Genomic DNA, 14456 nt, shown 5'->3' with positions numbered 1-14456 from the left:
CCTACAAAAACAAAAGCATTATGTTGTTCTTGGATGTTGATAATAGATCCGGTTTCATTTCATTTCTCTTCAAATAAACGACGTGTAAGTATTCAATTTACGAGGTCAGAACTTTTTGAAAGGGACATAAATAAAGTAACTTTCAATAGAACGAATCCATATCGTACATTATTTGTTCTAAGCTAACACAATCAATGAGCGATTACAAACGTTTCGCATACTATTTTTTTCAAAGAATAACCATTGACAAACAATAATAATTGGAAAATATATAGATTTGAACAACACACGGTTGTGATATAACTAATCACATTTTTTTTTTTTTATGTACAATTTTTGGAGCGTATCAAAATAATAGCTAAGGATTTTAATTTCATTAGGTCTAGGTCTAAGATTTCGTAAAAATATGTGTACTATTTCACTTGACTAATCATCTGTAACATGAAAACTGCATGCTTGATTGTTCAGTATGATATCAAAAAGATCGTTTAGTAATTAAGATGAAAATATTATGTAACTAATAAAATTGAATACTAAAAAACCTGCAATATTATATACATAGTAAACATATCAAGTTAATAGTGTACTACCAGTCACTAGTAGCTAATAATAAAATATTATAACAATAAAAAAAATGTGGTACCTTGGCTAATAAACCGTTAATTATATGCACGATAATATCTACGAATATTATACATCTGATTTTTCAGACCAAATTAAAATCAAGTTAATAAAAAATATGTTTTAAATTACAAAGTAGATGAGTGTACTCGATATATTTTAATAAGAGTCTTAATCATATTTTCTTTTCTTGACATTTTTTTATTGATTTTAGCTTTATAATTACTATGTTATAAATACAAAACAAAAATAAAACTTTAACATAAATTATGTTATAACTTTAAAATACTTCTCAATTTCAATAATAATCAGAATTGTGAAGTTTATGGTTCAAATTCATACTTAGAAAAATAATAAATTCAAATGTTGTAGTTATTATAAATATTTTTTTTAAATTAAATGCATCAAGTATTTATTAACAAATGTTACAACACAAACCATTCACAATTGAACTTGATTATTATTTTTTACCGAAATATCAAAATTAACTTTAAAGTTATAAATAAAAAATTGTATTATTATATTTATTATAATTTATAAGTTTGAAAATTAAACTAAACTATTTTATTTTTAATTTATATTTTTATTTTAATTTATAGTTAATATTATTCCATATTAAATAACTTATTTTTATTTGAAAGAAAAAATGTAGCCAATTAATAATTTTAAAATTGTTCTGAGTTTTTATTATATTTTTTCTTAATAATTAAACAGTAATAAAACACTAAAATATATCATAGATTTGTACAGAATTATGATTGACATATAAAAAATAACTGAAAAAATATTTTTTTTAAGTTATTTTAAAATTAATATCAAGTAGTCAAATTGTATACATTTCTTATATAAATTAAATAATAGTTCTTTCTTAGGTACATAATAGGTACATAAACTGCATAAACTAATCAAAGTGTGTATTGATATATTAAATTGTTTGAATTTATATTTCATCGAATTTTTTATGTTAACAATTTAATTCATCATAATCTCTTAGGTATACATATTAGTCAATATCAATAAAATTAAAATATGGTGAGTGTTTAATTGAAATGTGAATAAATAAAAATATATCATTAACAATATTATACATAAATAAATTACTTACTATTTAGTTTCAGTTGTTCGTACTTTTGTGCAACAAGTAGTCGAAAAAAGATTGCAAAAGTAATAATAAAAATAAAAAAATAAAACGTTATTTTCCTCGTTACGATCGTAATGGTAAAAATAAAAAAGTATATCGTACGGAACCACGCGAAGCGGACGAGAAAAGGGAACGCCAAACACGGACCAAGACGCGCGTCCGACTGACAGCCGTTCGGACTCGGGAGTTAATACTTCGGGGAGCCCCTTCTTGCGCCGTGACGCGCACACCCTCCCGGTACGAACTGCCGCCGCGATCGCCTTTTTGCAAACAACCATGAATTATTACAAATAGTTTTAAAAACACCGGGGGAATGTTTTGAAATTAATTTTAAGGGCAATTAAAAACTGCGGGCTGGAGGATGACGATGCAGTGGACGGAAAAAAAGTTTTAATAAAATATCCCAGCGGTATTTCTTAGTATCCGCCGACACCGCAGCATCAGCAGCACAGTCCGGGGGAACTCACCGCAATTAGAACGAAAGAGGAAGAGTGACTATTGCTCCACAAAGTCTTCCGCAATAATATGATAAGGGCGAAAACGGATAAATTCGAAAGGGTAAGCGCTGACAATGTGGTTGAAAGCTTAGTTTTTCTCGGGTATTTTTACAGTAGGTACGATAATAATACACTATACCTAGGTATATAACTATATTATATTAATTATTATGGTCCAGAATATGAGTCGTGTATAATATAATTGCGTATAAACAGGGTTAGGTGGTAATCAGTTATATTAGTAAATTGCAATTTGAAATTAATTACATAATTTTTATTGTAACAATCAATAAAAGATACATAATATATGTCTAAATTTAACACTTACATAATAATTGGACAATATAAATATCGTTTATATTGTCATTTTTTTTATATATGCACATTTTTGTATAATATATAATATATATCGGTATGAAAATAAGTTTTTTTTTTTAATAACGGTGTAATTATTGTCAATTCGTTTTAAAAAATTTGATCGCATTTGATCAAACGTCATACAAAACACATTGAACTAGATACTTGTTTTTTATTTTTTTTATTTTTTATTTTTTTTTTTTAGTATCACAAATTGACAAAATATATAGTTAGTATTTTTAATTTTAACTTGTAAATGATGTATTAGTTTATAATATAAAGAAATTGTGATAATGGTACATAAGTGATCTGTCCATGTGACACGGTGTAAGTGTACTATTCATATTTTATGTCAACATTATATGTTGTAGTTAGCCATTCGATGTTTATATATTTTATTTTTGTAATATGATCTAACTTTTACGTTATTGTATATCATTATAACACATCTTTTTCTAGTAAACCTATTATAGAAACACATATTTAATAGTGGCATTATTTCTTTGAAGAAATATACATAAATAATTATTAAGTACCTTAGTACCTACATACTTGTTACCAAGTTACTATAAATTTTAACTTTTAACCAGATACAAATTCCAAAGTACTTGTAATTATATGCACAATTTTAAAGTAACTTGTAACTTATAACCAGTTACAACTAGTTGAGTAAGTAACTTACTAGTCCCTGCGTATTTTACACCTACTACTACCACGCGCTTGGGTATTGTAAAAACGAACATTATTTATACGTCCCACCAATAAAATAATCCAATCGGTTTGTTGATTAAGTAATACAAATTTACCAAAAGGGTTAGGTTAGGTTAAGTTAGGTCCTCCTTCCTGACACATTTACAACCCACGACTTAAACACAGGAATTACTATATTAAAAAAAAAAAATGTTGACAATAGTATTGACATAGTAATAAAGTGCTAACATTTTATCAGCATACATATTTTTTTAATCTACCTAGTACTTAAATCTTATAAATAAACCAATTCATGAAACAATAAAATACTTTTTGTAGATAAAGAATACTATAAAAACCACAATTAAGAGTCTGGTAAAATATAAATAGTAATATAATGTAAACTATTATATTATATTATAGACAGATTTCAGTATAAATTTAAATATAATATACCTAACTTATAAAAAATAATGAATTATAAGTAATTAATAATTATATTATATGAATGGTATAGGTGTGCATAAATATTGTTTACAAATGTTTTTTAAAAGCATACAACTTTTATAATCTCACAGACAGACAGGTAAATATAAACAAAAGCTAGCAATCTATTTTAGAAATATCTATATTAATTTATCATAGAACAAATGTAATATTTTATTGATCACACAATAGCATCAAGAATAAAAGCCGATAACGTATTATTAATTTTAAAATAAATTATAGGTATCATCATTTTAGTGTAATTAAAAAATATAATATTAACTGTACACTGTACAGTAGTCACTAGAAAAGTACGGAATAGATAACATCAGTCTGATAACACATGCTGCTTAAATTTTGGCATCAACATTAAAATATATAGATACTTCGTACAGAACTGAGTAACAATAAAATTAATAAAATTATACATACCATAATAAATAATAAATAATTAAGAATTATTATAATTTAATAATAGTTTGTGGTATTTAGTTAATAAAAAAACAACGGAAATACAACTATGACTTTAATTTACAAGTAAATAACACAGCTATAAATAATAGTACATAATAAAATGTACATATTAAATGACTGCATCTATATAATCAATTACATCAACAAAATGTATATATCACATTTAAGAGGTACCTATTCATTAATTTTCACAGTTAAAAAATAAAATTACAAAAAAAAAACTAATATACATTCATACTTTGAATAGTAAGTACATAAAACTCCCGATTATATTAAAATATATGTGTAAGCATTTGTTAATTAAATGAGTATAAATAAACATATATGTATATACCATATTCTTTGACTACTTACATTATTTATATTATAATATATTGATTTCATACAGGTTTTTTAAAATATGTGGCAACTTCAGAAGACAATACTTTTGTTTTCAAAACATTATTTTTTTCAATAATATATTTCATAATTTTGAGGAGTTTTACATAATTTTTGGGTCTTGATTATCAAACTATCTATAACTGTATAAATTATTTTTAAATTTCTAAGTATTTACTTTAGTAGAAATTTAATTTTATAAATTTAAACATAAATAAACTTTTAAATCTTAATAGTTTTTTAATCTATAATATAATAATTATTATTATCTGTAATATTTGATTTTATACTACAGGCAATTTTTCTCTAATTGAGAAAAAATCTTGAAGCATTTAAAAAACACTTAGTAAAAAAATTCATCCTTTTAAAAGCTTCATTAAACGTTAGTTCTTAAGTTGTATAATTAACTTTTTAGTGAAATCCATTTACTTGCTTCCATGGTATATTTTATTATACGAATATTTTTTTTCTTTCAATACATATTTTTTATAATTTTATAGGTTATATCTATGGTTGATGTATGAGGAAAATATAAATATTTTAAAAATTAAATTATAAAATAAAATGTATTTTACTAAAAATTTAAATAATTATTACAATTAAATAACTTAGATTATATAAAACAACGTTTTATAGTAGACATTGTACAATGCATAAATCAGTAAAATAATTAGCCAAAAAAAATACATCATTATTTTACGTAAATTTGTAATAAAAACAATGTTAATCTTTTTAATAATAATTATATTACCACAGATGTAATTTTTAGTTGTATTCAATATTATTTACGGATATAAGATTCATAATTACTTAATAATTATTCGCTTTTCTTCCAAAGAAAAATAAAAATAAATTAATAATAACTTAACAATCTTTAAGGCTATAAACATTAAATACATTACAATAGTACATCATTTATATTGATAGATACATAATCACACTTGAGTTTTAAATGATAACAATAATAATATGTTAATGCTTACAACCTACGCATATACTAACTACCTATATGCTACATAAATCTCCAAAACATTGTTAAATGTTAAAAGAAAATATATTTATTAATTATTAATATTATATCAATTATAAATTCACATGAAATTTGAAAAAAAAAATATTATAAAAACCATAATATAAGATTTTAATTAAAACTTTTGATTGTTTAAAATTTAGAACCCCAAGTAAACAATAAAACCTTAATTAGTTCTTTAAATTTAGGTGCTTAAAAAAATTATCAGAAACTGCATTCCGAGGTATATATACATAAAAACTGCATTTTAATAATAAATGTGATCTAAGAACAATATAAAATATATAACATAATTAGTTAATGTTAAATCCACCATATTAGGTAAGTACTTATATTTTATAAAACCTTAAAGTTTTCACTACTTTGATATTTTTTAAGGAGAGCTAACACTAACAGTAAAATGAAGTGGAAAAACTCAAAAACATAATTTTTGACTGCAAAAATAATTAATATTAATATAATATCATAATATATGTGCTTTCGTATATGTATAGATGATAAATATAGCCTTATCCATGCCATGCAATATTAATATAAGCATACCTAATTAATTATAAAATTAAAGATATATAATTTAAAATTGTATGCGTTTATTTTTTAATGAAAAAACACTTTATGCATGTAGATATTATTTTAGTAATCCCCCAATTTCAAGACTGGAAGTAACTTTTCACTTATCAATTTATTACTATAGTTTGGTACTACATTTTGAAGGTACTTTTATGTTGTGTTACATAATACATGTATTTTTGTGTAACTACGCCACGCCGGTGGCCGATATTAGGACGCCACACCCACATGTGTATACTCTTTGTTTTACATTTGTAAATATAACAAATTTGAATTAATCAAAACAAATTTTGAGTAATTAATATTTAAATTAATTAATCTGTTATCAAATGTTAAGATAAGAATAATATTATCGAGGACATCTCGTAGATTTTTATTTACATTATAATAATTTTGAAGCGAGTTATTTTAAAACTGTAATATTTTACACTGTTACAACTCAAAACAATTTTCTTAATTAATATTTTATAATCACCCATCCGTTCCAAAAATTATACATTTCGTATTTATGAAACAACCAATAAGTTACTCAGGACTATTATAGGTACGAGGCTATTTATAGGTATACTCGTAGATGTAATATATTTTATCTTTTATTATTATTACTTTAAAATATCTTATTGTTTTACAAAATTTAAATCCCTTTAAATCTCTTCTTAATTTACGGGCAAAATTATAATATCTTAATAAATATTTATTAAGAAAATATGATTTAATTATTTACAAAAATATAAATATAGACTAATATTCCTATTAATATTATAATATGAATAAATTATTACAATCATTACGATGCTGAAATATGAAAACGTACAATAAAATATTGTATATTATTATTTAATTCACTTTAAAAAGGCTAAAATAACTAGCTATGTTTGTATATTTTAATTATTGAAAATTTAGCAAGTATGAAATAATTTAAGTGTTGTTTTACAATTTTCATATGTTATTTTTTTTTTGTTATAATAATTAAGTATTAACTATATAAATATATTATTATAATTTATATTCAATTATTAAACAAAAATACATAAATAATGTTTAATATATGTCTGATATTTACTATCTAACCATGCAATAGTCAAATAGTGGCTTCCATTAAGCACTTTTTAAAGGATATAAGAGTACTTACATTATTATTCAAAAATAAGTTATAAGGGTTATTGCTAACTTGCGTTGGGTCGTTGGATGTCATTATAACTTCAATAATACATTAACATAAATAACCAGTATTCAAAAAGTAAAATAAATTTAAAAATATCGATTTAATTAGATAATCATTTTTAAGCGCCTACATTAAATGGATATTGCGAAATTATAAATAACACAAAATATAGTAAATAGTATAAAGTATAGTAAAAATGAATATTTTGAGAAAATGAGTTTTTGCATTAAAATTATTTTTCAATATTTTCAATTAATATGTACTTAGTAATATTTAAAAAAACATATTAATTAATATGCAAATGTATGACAAAATGTTTCTATTGTATTTATTCACTTTATTTCCAAATAATAGTAGTTGTCTCTATAAATGATTGTTTATTATTAGACCAGTTATTTACAATAATAATTATAATTATTAACTCATGGGTAGTTTCAACAGCTTTAATAATAAAAATAATAAAAAAAGTATACATAATATCAATTACACAATAAATGTTCATTATAAATTAGTACATAACGTACTAATTTTTCGTACGGTTCATAATTAAAAACATAACCATTTTATAATTTATAATATAGTTTTTAAAAATGATAAATTTAATTGCTCAAATAATCTTATCTCAACATTCTCAACCAAACCTCAACTAAACTTTATATTCATTCAATAATGGTCATCTAAACTCATCTCGGATCTTTTTTTATACAGCAAATACTCTCACCTAAGTAGCATGCTAAGCCAAAGAATAATTTATCCAATATTCCTTCATCTGTGAGATAATAAATAGTTTTTAGTTTTTGCATAGTCTTCACTGAAATTTTGTTAAACGTTTTAAAAATGCAGTGCATAATAAAATCTAAGCTTGAATATGTGCCATATAGTATTATGAGCATTTGTTCGATAATTAATGATCATAAACTATCTTAATAAATAATAATAAGGATGAGTTTAGGATGGGTTTGATTCATTATAAGATATAAGAAGATAAAGATTAAGTCTAAAACTGAGTGGACTCTGTGCCACCCGATTTAAAACATGCATTATAATTAATTAATAAGATTGTTCAAACACGTGTATCTGAATAGTATAACTTTCTCAATTAATATAAATCAACTTATTCCATATTTCATTTTAACCTAAATTAAATAATATGCATTGTTATAATATCGGCCGCAAGGTAGAAAATATCGTATTTGTTTAAAAACAATAAAAAGACATCATGACACAGTTTCAATTAATTAAAAATTAAAGTTTTTCTCTCTTAATTATTATTTTATTTAAAAATATTATCAATACATTATTAAATACGTTTATAATGTATGTACTCAATTAAATATCAAACATAAAAATAGCAATGTCAAATATTTTAACTTAATCGTAATTTTAATTGAATAATAAAAATAAATAAATATAATCACATGAATTGAATGAGAGTAATGAACGGCTTAATACACAGTAATTTATAACTATTCAATACGATTAGGAACTATAATTGTATTTTATGTCAATAAATAGTAATAAGGTGTATACAAAACACCCTTTACATAGGTATTAATGTAATCTGCATAATCCTACTCCCTTTAAGTAGGTTAAGCATATAATTGTAAATTGTGTGAAAACCATAGTGTGTTCTAAATGAATAACGTATGCCTTACACTATTGAATACTTTTTTATATCAATATGTTATAAACTTTAATAAATATATAATGAATTTTATTTATTGGTACCTATTTATCATATTTAAATAATACATTTTAAATATCATAAATAATATTTATGAAAAATAATCGTACATAATGCTTTATGCTCATGATTTGTGAACTATTAGTATAATAATAAACGATATACTATTTTCATAACAATAAATTATTAATTCAGAAATGTTATAGCTTTTAAATCGTAAAGAAATTTATAAACTCCATAATATATTTAACTAAATTATATGAATAAAGTGTTAAGACATAACAGTAGTAATATGATAATTTCTATGATAGAAATCATTCATACGATACCTTTATATAAATTCACTTTATTTTACTAATATTTACTGGCTATTATAAATTTAAGTAAAATGATTATGTTTATGTTTCGAGTATCTCTCAATAACTTAGTGCTCACCCAAAGCTATAAATTAGTCATAGAACTTATAACGGAATTATTATACAAATTGCTTTATTAATACCTAGTAGATACTGGCTAGTATGTACCTAGATCATTAAATGGCAGGTATACGTTCAAATATTTCTTATTACCTATTATTTTTAAACCTAATATATTACGCTGAAAAAAAATATAATTAATCTCTATTATATGTATAATGTATTGTATACTGGAATAAAACATACACACTTTTAATTTAATGTTTTTATTATTATTGGATATTTTCCTATAGTATTTAATGTTTTCTTATATGCATGTAATATTACCTAGTTACCTATAGAGAACTATAGTTAATTATACTAACCTACCTTATTGGTACAGTTAATTGCCACTCATTCCCCATTTATCATTTATTTTGTATTTATTATAAACTTCTTAATAATAAATTAATATGTTTACCAGATATATCTATGTGTAGCTGACATAATAAATTAAATCATATAAGAAAGCACGAGTACTTATAATCTACATCAGATGTCACCAACTGGGGGACCTCGAACGCGCTTTTACGGACCCTTATCCGCGGAGTAAATTTAAAAAAATTAATATTATAAGTAAATAAAAATTATAAGTGTATCATATAAAATTTATATTACGACAAAAAAATTAAATTAATCTGTATTGAACAATTAATGTATAAATACTAATTTAAAAAAAAAATGTATTTATTGACGTGTGTAAATTATTAAAACTGTTACTTGTTAGGGACCGCGGCCAGTATGGTAAGTTTCAAAACGGACTTCTATAGAAATTAGTTGGTGACCCCTGATCTACATTATTTACTAGTTTAAATAAAATTATTATAACTCTTAATTACGCAATATTTCGGGATTTGAAAGTATAAAAGACTTAAATATTTAAAATATTATATTAGTAATCATATAGTACCTACTATATTCACCGGAGTAGTGAAATTGCAAGAGAGCAATTTAAGGAAGAATATAATCTACATATCTTATTCTACTCCGTTAAATTAATATTTGTAATTTATAGTTTCAAATTTAACAATGGAACTACTAGTTTTATTACCACATGTTCATCCTAAGTATTACACTATTTTGCACAAAAGTTAGCGATTTAATACCGCTAATACCGATTAATACGATTTCTGATATTTGTTCATATTTTAGATCGATTGTGTACAGCGATGAATGTATTCATTTTGTGTTTATGATTTATATTTTTTGTATATGTGTATATATGTCTGTAAACACGATAAGTAGTTAAAAATTGCTACGAATTTCAACTTTGAAAATGATATTTGATAGAAAATTGGATTTAGTTTGTATTTTTGAGAGATTAAATTCAAAAATTTCCAGATTTTTTATAAATGGTCGGTAAAACACTAAAAACAAACAATAATTAAGGAAAACCGAAAATTGTTATTCAAAACTAATTTTAGATAAAATCGATTTGTTTTTTTAGTGAACCTTATTCAAGATGAACAACCGTTAAATACTTGAAATTTGTTTATATTAGGATTTTATATGCATTATAACATTTTTTAAATATTTTAATTATTTTTGAGCTATTTATAGGTATAAAAATCAAAAGCTTTAAACTTAATCACAATATCCCATATAAGTTTTTCTTATAGCTGTATAAAAATATTAAAAATACACGGGCATAATTTTTACTTTCTTAGTTTTTAATCAAGTAATTAAGTACGGTAATTGAAATGAAAAAAGTATGAATTTTTAAAACTTCAAGAATTTGTCTTAAATATGAAAATGATAAAAAATTAAAAATTTTCAAAATAAAATTATTTAATTTTCCAAAGTTAAAAAAAATAGTTATTTTTGCTATATTTTATTTAGCGTGGTAGATTGCCGAAACTGGAGAACAGATTTTGTTATTTGGGGTCTTGTTAGATTCATATTGGCTGGAGAATTGCAGTGAAGATTTTCAGAACTTTATCTTCAATCGTTAACTCACTATACAAAGCTATAAAGCTGAAAAACCTAAAAAAACGCCCCATAAAATGTGTTTTAATTTTTTTTTGAAACTCTATAGTGAATTAACTAAAAAAGATAAAGTTTTAAAAATCTTCACTACACTTCTCCTAGCCAATGTGAATCTAACAAGACCCCAAACAACAAAATTCGCTCTCCGGTTTTTGATATCTATTTTACTAAATGAAAATGAAAATAAAATACCTTATTATACATACATATTGCATACAATTAATAAATTTCTAATAATTGAAAATCAAGAAAGTTTAAATGCCGATGTCTGACTTGGCAAGCGTTTTTTATATGCATTTAAAGATCAAATTTTGAAAAATAAATATATATTTTAATAATTTGTGAATTCAGGAAAGTTCATTGTAAACTATTTTCTAATTAAATATTTATATAATCTTAATTCTTTTAGCCAAGGTTCGGAAATGTAGTACAATGTTTCTCATAAGTAGCTCATAAACTATAACCAAAAATTTAAAAATATATAAACATAAATATTTTTTATAAACATTTCAACTTAAAAATTGGATGACATTTTTAAACGAAAAATAATCTTAGTTAATTTTGTAAACAATTTAATTATCATTTTTTTAGGGATTTGAAACGTTCACATACATTATTATATTTTATACACACAATTAAATAATTTAAAATATGTAATTTAATTTTAAGTAATTACCTATTTATATCGTGGACACTGAGCCTATTCACATTGTTTTGTAGTTAGATGGTATTCACTCAAAAGGGGTGGGACTCTTTTCGCCCAAAAGTGACCCTTCGCTTTTCGCCCACGTCTCTTTTTACCCGAATATTTTAAAAATACTTTCCTTTTCGCCCAAGAATATTATAGCACTTTTTGACCACATTTTTATAATACACATTTTGGGAATCACTTTATTATTTATTTGTGTAGATTAGTTTTATAAAGCCATTTAGCATTACCCAGAGAGTACTATGAGGAGACGGCTTTTATCACTCCAAAAATATATTGTGTATTTGTAGATATTATAAATTCAAAAAAAAAATGCTAATATAAATCGTCAAATTACAGTTTTTAAATTTATAATTTATAATAATTACATGCCATTGGTAATATTTTTTTTTGAATTTATAATATATACAAATACACAATATATTTTTGGAGAGTAATAAAAGCCGCCTAGCTTTATAAAACTAATCTACACAAATAAATAATAAAATGATTCCCAAAGTGTGTATTATAAAAATGTAGCCAAAAAGTGTTATAATATTCTTGAGCGAAAAGCGAAGGGTCATTTTTAAGCGAATAGAGTCTTGTCCTTCAAAAGTTAATAACAATAATATAATATAATAATTAAATATTAAATATTAATAATATAATAAATGTGAAGTTGACGTCAAAAATTAAATTTACCTACAAATTATCAATATTAAAATCAATTAGATACTTTACTAGCAACAATAATAATAATAATAGCAAAAAATCATAATTTCATAAAATTTACTAAGTGATATAAAATGACAAAAATCATCTCCACACAGAATGTTTTTTCGTTTATAACAATATATAATTTTATTCAAATTTAACACATCAATTACAATGACCCCCTCGATACTGTACAGTAGAGCGGTACCAACTTGCCCCCCGTTTTTTTTTATAATTTCAATTTTCTTAAGAAAAAAAGTAAAAGAAATCTACCTATATACGTGTAAACAACTAAATGAATAATTGCATTTTTTAAGTTTTTTTGGTAAATATTTATTTTTGGATGAACGATCTCGAAACAATTATCAACGTTATAAAATGTATAATATTAAAGCTTTTTTTTATATTACTTTTAGATTTCTGAAACATTTATAAAGTCCCTAAAAGCTTTCCCTTGGAAATCCAATAGTGCATTCGCTCCCACCACATCACCTACAATATTCTAGTCCATGTCATTGTACTTAATAAATACATATTACTAACAGCATATATGCTTAAATACTTTTAAGCTTTATTCAACATACTTGAACATTTTCATAAAATGTGTACTCAGAGGATTGAAATCTGTATATCTAATGTCTATGTTATACTTTATAGTTTATATGCAATATGCATAAACTGTATTAAGCAGATGTAAGCGTTTCAAAAATTAAGCTAAACAGATTTTTCAATGTCTTAATTTTAAAATAATGTAAGTATAAGTTATCAATAATTAGAACCTTGATATAATGTGTGTCAAGAAAGTTCGGAAAATTAACTAAATTATTACTAAATGATCGATTGTATATCGAATAAGAACATACAACAATGAAAAAAATATTAACTAAAACACTAAATGAAGAGGTCCACACTATGATTTTCATGACAGCTACTCTACTCTTTATTATTATGCATCTATGATAGTACGGTAGTCGCTTTCATAATAGTTTGATAGTTTCTATATCGACCTATTCACACAATGATACTGACATAATAGCAGCTTTCACGACAGTAACTATCGAATTTTTCGATCATAATGTGGATTGTCTTATCTCTTAAAATAATTTACTTTTGATGACACAATTTTTGAAAGTTGATAAGTCTCTTGAATTATTACTTAATACAGTAACGTCACGCTAAAAGTTGACTAAAAATGTATATACGAAATTGTCGTAATTGTCTACTACCGTGTATGTAAGTACTAAGATAATTTAAAATAAATCAAATTTGTAATCAAATTTTTATAGAAATACAGCACCATAATGTATTGTTTTTATATAAATGTTTACGAAAACATTACTTGAAATGCTCATTACACAAATTTTAACTTTTTCTCTCTTTATTACAGAGGTTCCCAACCTTTTTTGACTCGCGGCACCCTTGGACATTTTCTAAAAATCCGGAGGCACCCTATGCTCTATGGCCTATATTCTAATATTCTATAGACTACTTCGGTTCTATTTATTAATGCATAAGTATAA

At 23.5% G+C, this 14456-nt stretch overlaps 1 protein-coding gene across 1 annotated transcript in view; it reads right to left on the bottom strand.

Annotated features, from left to right (window-relative positions):
• LOC132919308 (Ig-like and fibronectin type-III domain-containing protein 1) overlaps positions 1 to 1942 on the bottom strand; it is a 92600-nt gene extending 90658 nt beyond the window's left edge. Inside the window, exon 1 of the mRNA XM_060980776.1 lies at positions 1727 to 1942. The gene's annotated coding sequence lies outside the window, so the exon portion shown is untranslated. The remainder of the gene's footprint in view (positions 1 to 1726) is intronic.
• Between the last annotated feature and the right edge of the window lie 12514 nt (positions 1943 to 14456).

The sequence above is a fragment of the Rhopalosiphum padi genome, chromosome 1, assembly GCF_020882245.1.
Source record: "Rhopalosiphum padi isolate XX-2018 chromosome 1, ASM2088224v1, whole genome shotgun sequence".
NCBI classification, from domain to species: Eukaryota; Metazoa; Arthropoda; class Insecta; order Hemiptera; family Aphididae; genus Rhopalosiphum; species Rhopalosiphum padi.
This window is presented reverse-complemented; position numbering and strand designations above follow the sequence as displayed.